Below are 10,544 nucleotides of genomic sequence, written 5' to 3'. Positions count from 1 at the left end.
CTAAGAGTTTCAGAAAACTGAGAATTTCAAATGCTCATGAATTATCATAAATTATAATAAAGGATTCTATCACCAAAATAGTTTTTTTAAAGATGATGAGAAAAATGGTGATTATTCAATTAGATACTTTTCTTCACAATTCAGGAAGCTACAAATAGAGCAGTCCTGATTTTGCTGGCTTGTTCAATTGATTTCAGAGGAATCTGAGCCTTAGGTTAGAAACGGTGTCCATAATCTCTCCCTCAGTTCCTGAACCACCATGTTGGGTTTTGTTTCATGGAAATATGTTCTCCTGAAAATTTCACTTAAGGAACTAAGACCATTTGTGCAGGGCCTCAAAATTAGGTGTCTATACATACATTGATATAGTTGTCCTCAGTAAAGAACAAAAGAGAATTATAGTGAAGATCCTTGTGGTTCCGGCCCAATAAAATCCATAAATGCATGTTTAAGAGGACAGACTACAAAGTTCAAGGTGTCTGTCTTAGGCAAGCTTCCTTTGGATTATAATTAACAGAAACCTAAACACTAGCCCAATAAACAGTAAATTTATTGTAGGGGTAAAGCACTCTCATAGATATAAAAAGGGCCAGGCCTCAAGCCCTCAAGCAATTCAGAACTGGGAACAGTAAATAGTAAATATAGGAAGTGAGGCTTTGCTATCCATTTCTCTAGGCTGACACATTGTTCTCACTTCCACCTCTTAACAAGTATATGCTTCCCCTCTCTTTCTTTGTCTATCTCCATTTCCCTGTCTCTATTTCTCTTTTATTAGTTCTGTTTCTCTCTCTCCCCATTTCTCTCTCTCTCTCTCTCTCTCTCTCTCTCTGTCTGTCTCTCTCTCTCTCTGCCATCTTCTGCTTATTTATTGCTTATTTGTGTTGGCCAGGGCCTCCTATGGCTGCTTTCTACCCAGGCTCTGCTCAGCAAGACCTCCACAGACTGGCTGTAGGTAGGTTTTTTGTGTCTCAAACCGTGGGGCTGCCCAGCCAGGGGCTCTGAGTTTAGCTGTTCCTCCTAGACAGGGGCAAGGGGCACAGTCCTCCCATGATCAATAGGTTCTGTATAGAGAGGTGTCATGGAAGCTAACAGAGTCATGAACTTCCTGTAGAAGAAGTGATCATCAATGTAAAATGGATATAGTAGTCCAGTCAAATAAGGACTGAAAAGTTACCCAGAAACTCAGGCAACATGGAGGTTCCTGAGAACCCTTGTGGAAGGCCATTATGTAAGTCATAGAGGGGGAGTCCAGAGTGTAGTAGGTGAAGAAGTGGACACGATTGTAGGAGCTTGCTTTCCAGAAGCTTGGCTAAGAGAGAAGGAAGAGTAGACAGACTTTCAGAGTCAAGAGAAGACTTATATGGAATGGAATCGGTGTTATAGGACAACTGGAAAAGTAGATTGAAGAGAGGATAACTAACACAGCAAGGTCCAGCGGAGACCCCTGGCAGGATCAAGAGCATAGAAGGTGTTGGCTTTGCCTAAAAAGCAGATACCTCATGCTCTGAAATTGAAGGGAAAAAGCAGAAGAAAGGCACATATATTTGCAGGTGGGAAACAGAAATTTGAGGGGTTCACGTGCATGGTGGCAAAGCCATCACCTGACAACGGAAGGGATGGGAATGATGTAAGGGTTTTCAGGAGACCAAGATCAGTGCCATCAGTACAGGTGTCAGGTTGTGTAATACACAAGGGCATCATTTATCCCAGAATGTGAAGGCAAGAGATTCTGGCCTCCTGATCAAATCTTGGGAAAGCAGAGGAGAGCCTCCTCCTGCATAGAAGTCCACTCTGCACACAAGGCCATGCACACACCTGGAAGAGTGTACATGTACACTCTCAATGGTGTTCACACACACACATACCTGTGTCCTGTTTCCATCATGCTCTGAGCATCCCTTGAGACTTCTCTCACCCACAGAAGCCTGATTCATGTCAACCAGATTCCAACCCTGCTTCTTTTTCCCTGGGGATGGCGGCAGAGAAAGCATAAAATGTGCAGGCTGCTGAAACCATGGAAACCCAAAGTCAGGGAGGTTACACAGGTGGTAAGAATCTGGGCACAAATACATGTGCAGTCAGGGATGCCTCCCCTTGGGACTTTGGCAATCCTGTTTCTCCCCACCCACTGGGCAGAGCTCTCCAGATTGTGCAATAATATCAGAACAAACTGACTGGAGGAAGGGGCACATTTTGCCTATTCGCAGAGATTCTGAGAGTGGTAGAGGTCTGCGTGGTCACCAAAGGGAACAGGAGAGCTGCCCAGTGTGTGCACTGCTGTGCATCATGAAGGTAGAGCTGGGATTGGAGCCCATAAATTTTTCATGGGCCAATCAGCATGATTGAATGGTGCTCTGTAACTGTGCCTAGCAGCACAGGGCTAGAAATGGAGAAGGTAGCTTAGGAGATGGAGCCAGCTTAGGGTCCTTACATCTTTATTTTCAGTAATGTTGAAGTAAAATTTAGCATTTTCTCAGCTATGAATGTAGGTGACAAACCACAGTGCCTACAGCCCTGGCACCAATAGAAATCAAAGATATTTTCCTATTATTTCTAGTTATGCAGGTACTCAATGTATTACTTATGACATTATTTTGAAATGACTTTGAAACTTTAAATTACACGTTAAATGACAAGATTTTTATTTTTTATTTTTAGATTAAATAAATTTAATTTAGAGGGAGGGGACGGTAAGGAGAAAGAGAGGGAAAGAAACATTGCTGTGAGAAAGAAACATCAATTGGTCGCCTCTTGCACATGCCCAAACTGGAGACCAGGCCCGAAATCCAGACACATGCCCTGATCAGGAATCGAACCAGCAACCTGTCCCTTTGTGGGATGATGCCCAATCCTGCTGAGCCATGCTGGTCAGGGCAAGATTTTTATTTTAAATCTTGCCATTTAATGTATAAAGCAGCACACATATCACAATTTTAAAAATATTTCAGTAACAATATTTTAATATCATTGGTTTTTCTTATAATATGATTTTGTTTTATGTATTTTAAAGCATGACCCCGAGAAGATCACGGCTAGGCCAGGCTGCCAAAGGCATCCAAGGCCCAAAACACACACACACACACACACACACACACACACACACACACTTGGAGCCAGCGCTCCAGGGCCTGCATTTGCAGGATCACCCCTTGGAGGAATTTTCTTCTGTGAAGGCTATCTTCCCTGAGGCTGCTTTTCTAAAAACAGCTGCACTAATAAGCAAGGCTTGGGGGATGTAAGGAAGTTTAGCTAGATACATATTTCTATAAATTTATTCTGTGGGGAAATCTCTTTCCTTGCCCATGGATAAAAAATAGAGCAAGCCCCATGAATTTCTTGCTACGTTTAAGATAATAAAAGCTACTCTAGATACTAATTAAAAGTAGTCACCTAGAATGATTAAAAACTCCTCCCTCTCGCCTGCTCACGCCCCTGCAGACAGGAGCTGCCCTGGAGAGGGGGTGTCATCAGTATAGTTGTAGGGGCACCAAATATTCCCTGTAAAAAGTTTCAGAGGTCTGCTAAATATGCAAATCTGTAGCAGCTTCAGATATTCTTTGTAAGAAGTAGCAAAGGCCTGCTAGAAAGCCTTAAAAAAAAAAATGTTACAGCCATTCAGTGATTTACAAGTTAAAAGACCCCAGCTTAGCTCCCATCCCCTTCCATTTGCTTGTAACTTGCCTATAACTCTTGTAAAGTTATGTCTCACAAAGTGTCTAGCCTTTTTGCAAAATTAATTGGTTTACAAAGAATTCGACCTAACTAAAAGGCTGCAGCTACAAGCTAAAGATAACCTTATAACCTTGCAAATTTCTGTTCCTGTTACTGCCAAGACATTCATGCAGCCCTGCCCAGCCCCCTCTTCCTAAGGCTGTTTCCTGCCAAAGAAGAAACAAAGGAAAATCATCAGTATATAAACCCAGTTTTTAGACCACACTGAATGTCAGAGCTTGTTAAGAGACCAGCTCAGAGTCTGCCCGCCTGCCGGCAATTATTAAAATCCTTTGCTTACTTTATACACTGCTTCAGAGTGTTCAATCTTGCCTCTGTAGCCATAACATAGTGACACTGTGAAGAGCCATTGGGGGCATGCCTCAATTGTCGGCTAGCTGCTGGAGGAATGACCCTCAAGGTTCCCAGCCAAGTGGCTCTCTGGAAATTGACCTCCGCAAAAGGGAACTGCCTCAAGGCCATGCCACCTCCCCAGGGAGAGTGCAGAGCACCTTCCAAGAAAGAACATCTACTCCCCTGTCACTTCACGTCTTCCTTAGGCGTCAGTGATACCTCAAACTTCTTTGCCCTGAGGACAGCTGGCCTCTCCAGACCATCCTTGTAGACAGGACCTAAGACCCCTTCAGAGTCCTATGCTATAGGAACACACTCTGTTCAGAAAAAATAGGGGAGTCACAGCCCTTCCTTCCCCAAGTGAAGCCATTTCTCCTTTGCTCCACTGTCAAAGCAGCTGACCAAGCTACTCCGTACCATTTGTACTTTTCAAGTGCAAGACAGGCACTGGGCAAAGGACACACATTGAGCTGAGTGATGTTGTGGAAGGGTCCCCCTGGCCTTGAAGTAAAGGAGGAGGTTCGCCCTTCCCTCTCCTCCTTGGCATTGGGGATGGTGATCTTCCCTAACATTGCTGCTTGCTTTATCAAAGTGAGAAAACTGAGTAGGCAACAGAGAGACTCTGTATCAAGGTGACAGTGACACAAATGTGCCACTCTGGTAGGGAATATTGATAATGGGAAGGCGATGCATGTGTGGGGATAGGGAGTATATGGGAAATCTCTGTGCCTTCTCTTCAACTCTGCTGTGAACTTAAAACTGCTCTAAAAAATAAAGGCTATTAAAAAATGGAAGTTACATTCTTATGGAACATAATCAGGAATGGGACATCCCATTACCATTGTCCTTCTATTAGTTAGAAGTAAGCCACAGGTCCCACTCACACTCAAGGGGAGGGAGTTACACAAGAGGATAAACGCCAGGAGGCAGAAGCCACTGGCAGCCTCTCAAAGGCCACCTGCCGCAGTGGAAAGAATGGGATGGGCTGCAGAGAGAAGATGACCTGAGCAAAGAGAGGATTTGGGCTGGTGTAACAGGCATAACAATAGCCTCCCAAAGGTGTCCATGTCTTGATCTCTGGAACCTGTGAATATGTTGAGTAACACGGCAAAGAGGAATTAGAGTTGTGATAAAACTAAGTTTGCTAATCAACTGACTTTAAAACAGGGAAATTATCCTGGATTATCTGGGTAGACTTAAAAGTGAAAGAGGGCAGCCAAACCATGACATTAGCCCAACAGATATGTGACTATGAAAGGAAGACATGGAGAGGTGCCATGTTGCTGGCTTTGAACATAGAAGAAGGAGGCCTAGAGCCAAGGAATATGGGAGGCCTCTCCCAACTAGGAAGGGTGATGAGTCTCATTCTCTCCTAGAGCCTCCAAGAAGCCATGGAGCCTTGTTCATGCTTTCATTTAGCCCCAGGGAGACCCATTTCCTATTTCTACCGGACAAAACTGTAAGATGATTAATTTGTGTTGTGTAAGTTGCTAAATTTGAAGTGACTTGTCACAGCAGCAACAAGAAAGTAACACAATGGGTAACTCAGCCTCTACCATGGTTCCTGGAGGGTTATCTGAGAGAGGTCAGACTGAAAACCTCTTGGAGCTAGTCCACGGGTCCTACTTTGAAAATAATGTCTGGGTGTCTAAGCATGAATTAAGAGCTATTACATTTGAACAACACCAAGGTGGTGCTGGGGTCTGGACCTTCAAGGCTCACAAGAATCCTGGAAAAGCACCCACAACTTTCAAAGAGTCCAGTACTGACACAGGGACCAAAACAAAGATATAGGGGCACTGACCAGACTCTCTCTGCCCCATTCTCTCTCTCCCAGGGATTTAGAGATGTCCCATATTGTGTCATCCAATTTATTAGAAAACAGCATAAGGTTACAAATGCTGAAGCTGGTTTTATCTGTCATTGCCATCCTAGACAGTGCCATGGACTCCGTACACACCCAATAAATGTGTTTATGGAGTGTCTTAGACTTCCTTTGTGATGTAAATAAATCCAGCAGAATCTGTGATAAACCATGTGAATTTAAATGACAATCTAAGCTCAGATCTTTATGCCACATTCCAGGGAACTAAAGAGCAGATGAGGCAGCAGGAAACAACAGAGGCTGTTCCAAGAGTGAGCGCCCATAGACTCCCCGCCCCTCCTGCAACAGTAGACCTCAGGATCCCCTGGCTTGCCTCCCTACCATGGCCAACAAGGAAGCAGCCTTTGATGATGCAGTAGAAAAATGTGTGATTAATGAAGAGTACAAAATATGGAAACACAACACCTTTTTTCTTTATGATTTGGTGGTCCAGCTTAACTGCACAGTGGCTTCTAGATGTAACTAGACCAGAAGGGAAAGATTCCAGCATTCATTGACTTGTCCTGGGGACACATATGTCGGATGAATAAAACCACCTCGTGGTAGCCAGTGTGCAGCTCCCTGGTGATGATGCTCAGCTTGATGCTTCACACTACGACAGTGAGAAAGTAGGATTTGGAGGCTTTGGCTCTGTTAGTGGAAAAATTGAAATAGAAATCAAGAGCAACCATGAAGGAGAATAGGGCACGTTATATGGAGCAGAACCCTTGCATTATTGCAACAATGAATCCATCCAGTGATATTCTTCTCTTTGACTATAAAAAACATCCTCCTAAACCAGATCCTTCTGGAGAGTGCCACACAGACTTGCATCTCCGTGGACGTCAGAAGCAAAGCTATGTGGGCTTTCTTGAAACCCAAATCTCAGTGGACAGTTCCTTAGTGCTTCAGATGACCATACTATCTGCCTATGGGACATCAGTATTGTTACAAAGGAAGGAAATTTGTGGATGCGGAGACCATCTTTACAAGGCACACAGCAGTAGTGGAAGATGTTTGCGGGCATCTGCTTCATGAGCCTCTGTTTGCATCAGTTGCTGATGATCAGAAACTTATGGTCTGGAATAGTCATTCTAACAATACTTCCAAACCACGCCACTGCTGAAACGAACTGCCTTTCTTTTGATCCCTATGGTGAGTTCATTCTTGTCACAGGTTCGGTTGATAAGACTGTTGCCCTGTGGGATCTGAGAAATCTGAAACTTAAATTGCATTCCTTTAAACCACATAAGGATGAACTATTCCAGGGTCAATGAGACTATTTTTGCTTCCAGTGGTACTGATCATAGACTGAATGTCTGGGGTTTAAGTAAAATTGGAGGGGAACAATCCCCAGAATATGCAGAAGATGGGCCACCAGAGTTGTTGTTCATTCCTGGTGGTCACATGGCCAAGATATCTGATTTCTCCTGGAATCCCAATGACCCTTGGGTGATCTGTTCTGTGTCAGAAGACAATATGATGCAAGTACAGCAAATGGCAGAGAATATTTATAATGATGAAGACCCTGAAGGAAGTGTGCATCCCGAAGGACAGGGGTCTTAAATACATCTGCCTTTCTGGTGATTTTTGACTCCCCTTTTTTCCTTTCAACCCTGATATTGATTTAACACTGGCTTTGAGACACAGACTTTGTTTGGCTATCCCTCTGTAATAGGTACTATCTACAATACTATTAGCCCAAACTGAGGGTGTTAAGTGGGGGACTTGAGTCAGCAAAGCCACAGACTTATATTTACATTTTCTTCAGGAATTTTCTAGTAACAAAGATCTAAAGTAGCCACCAAGAGGTGGCTATTGTGTGTGGTTATTTTATTTTTCTTCTAATGCTATATCCCAAGTTTTTCAGACTCATTTAAGTAAATTCTAGAAGTAAGGAATAGAGCCAAGTGAGATAGGTGTCTGAGCCATGAAGTATAATTACTGGAAGATGTCATTTTAATTCAGGAATTAGGGGAGATTCAAGTCATATAAATGCCTGCTCTAAAATCTTCACACCTGACTTTCCAGGGTGCACATTTTCCTCTGTGGGCCAGTCTCCTCTCAGTTTCTTGAGTTAAGTAAAAACCACGCATTCCTCTTTCTCCATATACTTTTTCTTGTTAGTGTATTTCTTGAGCAGTTTTCATATTATTTCTTTCCCTTCTGTGAAATTTTTTTTTTTTTAAAACTTGGAACCACCAAGTTGTAAAGGTGTATATTTTTACCTGAGAGTTATACCACCAGTAGACAGTCAAGCTGAGAAGAGTGAATCGATAGCTTGTATTTGTTTTTAAAATTAAATTAATCCTGAATAAGAGTTGCCCTTTTTTTTTTTTAGGAGTTAGTCCTTGACCACTAGTTTGATACAATCTGTTTTGGGTGATCTGTTTCACCAGCAGGCCTCTTACTCTCCGTAACTACCTGGAGGTGCTTATAATGGAATAGATTGCTTTTCTACATTAAAAAGAAAAGAAAAGAGCGGATAAATGATGTGCTTTTTTCTCTACTGAATCTTATAATGTCTGAGTTGGAAGCCCAATGAAAAATTAGTTCTAATATTCCTAACACCTGTATTCTGCTGATTCAAGCTTTATATTCAAAATTGACATTAGAAGCCCTGGCTGCTGTGGCTCAGTGGATTGAGCTTCAGCCTGTGAGCCAAGTTTCGCTGGTTCGATTCCCAGTCAGGGCACATGACTAGGTTGCATGTCAGGTCCCCAGTTGGAGGCACAAGTGAGAGGCAACCACACAGTGATGTTTCTCTCCCTCTCTTTTCTCCTTTTCCCTCTCTCTAAAAATAAAATAAATAAACAAATAAATTTAAAAAATAATTGACATTAGAAAATGTAGTGCAGTTTGTTTTTCTTTCTCTCTCTTGTAGGTGAGGGCTGTCAGAAGAGATAAGCGATCTGGTCATGGCCATAAAGGAGCCTAAGAGTAGATTGGAATGCTGCTTGGACAACTCTGTTCCCGGGCTTCCCTTAAGCAGTTGGCAGCTAAATTGGAGGTGGTGGGGGAGAGGAAAGACATCAGAATATTGTTTAGCTGCAAAATACTATGAAATGCAGCAAACATCTCCACAGGGAGATTAAAATAAAAGCTTTAAATTAGTTGATGATCAAATGACCTGAAGGTGACAGAAGGGTCCTTTGTCTGGCACACTCCAAGCAGCCCAACATGAAGCTGCAACGTGAGATGGCTTTTAGGGTCATGGCAGGGAATTGCACAGCTCATGTTTGGGGGAACACTGAAAAATGGATGAAATTTGCTTTTAGGGTGTTCATAAATTCCTTAATTCACTCTCTTCTAATCATTCCCCTGCCTGTCCTCAAGAGGTAGCTGAAGCCTAAAATTATGCCTTTCCCACTCTTAACTCAAAAGCCAGTGCTACTAGTCTCAGCCAGATAAAAGGGGATTCAGTGATTGACTGTCAGTTCTCCCAATAATTATTCCTATTTTCACTAGGAATTTAACCTTTAAACCAGTCATTTAATAATGTTCGCAACTGACTACTTTTTTACATTCTCTGAATACCTGCAAAATGTCCGTGTACATCATATAGTCATCAAAAAGAAAAGGTTGAACAAAATTATAGAAAGTTTGATTTATTATAGCTAACACTAACGTACCTATACATGTACATGTTTTGTTTGTCTTCATAGAAACGAATATATGTGTGTATGTATATTATATATAAATCTAAAATGTGGAGTGTGTGAGATTATTTATAAAATTGCTAACATTTCATCTGTGGAATGACAGGTAAGAACTGCCTGAGCACTGAGAAAGGGATTGAAAAAGCTGATTGTGTCAAAATTACATGTAAAAAAAGTTAAGACATAAATCTTAAAATCATCAAAATTAAGTAAAGAAAATGATTTTCTGAATGACTTGATTGCTTTGAACTCAATAAAGGTGAGGTTTTGAATGAACTTGCTCTTTATGCCGTGACACTTGGATTTCTCTGTTTGAAACCATTTGCTTATTCTGCTCCCCAGATGGCGCGGTGTATTGCTATTTGCTTTAATACCACCTTCCTCAGCACCACCAGCCCACACACTTGTTATCTGCAACGCACGTATTAGCTCCCTGCTGGGTAACAACAATGAACACAGCCTGAAGTCAGATCCTAGCCTTGGACATTTCTATCCCAATGCTTTTAATGTCACCAGCCTTTCCATTCCCTGCTGAAACAGAAAAAGAATTCACCCTCGGTTTGCTTTCTGCTTTAGACTGTATTCTTCCTGCTCCAAACCTCAAATATTTGTACTTAAAAAAAATTTCTTTCCAGCAATTAATAGTTTGTGCTCATTAAAAACAAATATGGAAAAGTATAAAAAGCACCATAAACTAATTGTTGAGAAATTACCATGTTGAGTACACTTTGATAGGATTTTTTAAAATTAATATTATTAGCACTTTCTCATGTCATTAGATAGTCTCCAAAAACATAATGTAAGTAACTGTAAACCATTAACTCTTACTGTGGACATCTATATTAATTCCTATAATAATGACAGGAGAAATGGTTCATTAACTAGTAGCTGCATACCTACATTTAAAAAAAATTCTCACCTGAAGGCATGCTTGTTAATCTAGAGAAAGGGAAAGA

The 10,544-nt window shown here is 41.8% G+C and overlaps 1 pseudogene; it reads left to right on the top strand.

The window, feature by feature from the left end:
* Nucleotides 1-6,272: 6,272 nt before the first annotated feature.
* LOC150020253 (histone-binding protein RBBP4 pseudogene) lies at nucleotides 6,273-7,517 on the top strand (annotated as a pseudogene).
* Nucleotides 7,518-10,544: the final 3,027 nt, after the last annotated feature.

The sequence above is a fragment of the Furipterus horrens genome, unplaced genomic scaffold (genome assembly GCF_987537825.1).
Source record: "Furipterus horrens unplaced genomic scaffold, mFurHor1.1.pri manual_scaffold_2, whole genome shotgun sequence".
Taxonomy (NCBI): domain Eukaryota; kingdom Metazoa; phylum Chordata; class Mammalia; order Chiroptera; family Furipteridae; genus Furipterus; species Furipterus horrens.
Note: the sequence above shows the minus strand (reverse complement) of the source record. Positions and strands in the feature narration are given on the sequence as shown.